The sequence below is a fragment of the Agelaius tricolor genome, unplaced genomic scaffold, assembly GCF_023055355.1.
Source record: "Agelaius tricolor isolate 1412-34295 unplaced genomic scaffold, bAgeTri1.0.p SCAF_34, whole genome shotgun sequence".
NCBI lineage: Eukaryota > Metazoa > Chordata > Aves > Passeriformes > Icteridae > Agelaius > Agelaius tricolor.
In genome coordinates, this window is record NW_027269294.1 from 6,338,684 (window position 1) to 6,340,158 (window position 1,475).

Sequence of the window (1,475 nt, forward strand, 5' to 3'; positions counted from 1 at the left end):
TTTTCCCCCAAGGCAAATTAATCCCCCAAACAACTTAAAAGGAACCACTCAGGATTTTTTTTTCCTTTTTTTTTTTTAGCAAGGATAGATCAGTGTTTTATTAATCCAGAAAGGAAACACTATATGAAGGAATGGAGTCTTGCTGCTTTTTCTTCTTACTGGAATGTCAAATCTCATCAAGATACTTTCTAAACAGTAGAAAAGTGAAAATCCTTGGATCCTCTGAATACTATTTCTGCTTGGTAGCTGCTGACACTTTGAGGCAGGTATTTTTTTTTTAATTTAATTGTTTCTGTCTCGTGTTGGTTTTTTTTTGAAATGTTGTTCTGAGCTGCTGTTGGTTGGGCAGGGAAGTTTCTTTATCTCAGACTGTCAGGTTCTCTGCCAGCTTGGCAGTAATGATAAGTTACACAGCATTGAAAGGAGCTTTGGGGTGGTCTGTAACCCTGTAATTCCTCCTGAATATTTACCCTACAAGTAAAATGCTGCTATTCCATGCAATCCTGGAATTTGCAGTGTTCCTTGCTAGGCTTGGATGCTTCCACACAAGATTAAGCATGAGCATTAAAACATCAATAAGAATTCTCCTGGTTTCATTTGGTATAAATCAGCCCCTTTTCCAAACAGGAGCATTTTAAGTACCGTGTTCCCTAAGGAAGGAGAGTTTTGCCAAGGAAATCTGACTCGCACTGCTAGAAAGTAACAAGGAGGATGATACAAGTGGAGAAAATGTGAAGGATGAGTCCTAGCAACTGTAACAGCATTTATATCCTCTGCAGCCCCAGTCCATCCAACGAAGTCTGCAGGAGACACAATCCTACAGAGCTAGCAAAGCAAGTATGGTCAAAAACTTCTCAGGTACCATGTAACTGATCAAATTTAGTGCTTTTTTGCCCGCCAAGTAATTTGCCCCTAATTAGTTTCCTGCTTTTTTCCTGCTCTAAGTTCCTGAGCTGTAGAATTCCTGAAGTCCCAGCTAGCCTGGGACTGATCTGCTACTACTGGACACACAGTTCCAGAATAATCCTAAAAATGTTTCAGTGCCTGAAGTGTCAGCTGTGGTGGGAATTGGTTGAGGTTTTGGTTGATTTGTAGTGGATTTTCTTTTTTCTTTTTCTGATGAAGGGGCAAAACTCCAAATGACCTCATTAGAGCAGAAAACAGCAGAAAACCCTGAACAGAACATATTTTAGTGCTGCAAAACCCAGCAAATTTGTGTTTTGTGACACTACCTCAAAAATATTTGACTAGCTTTATAGAAGCCTATTTGAGAATTTGCTTAGTTCACTAAGAAGCGTTGGAAGTGACAAGTGTTATTTTTTGGAAGGTGTTTAGTAAGAAACACAGCTGAGAGATGAATGAAAGAAATGGGAGAGGAGCAGGTGTCTTGAGGTGTAATCAAGGAGAATTGTGGGAGCACTAGGGGCTGGCAAGGAGGGAAAGGAGTGATTAATGTGCTGTGGTGGCTTTCCTCA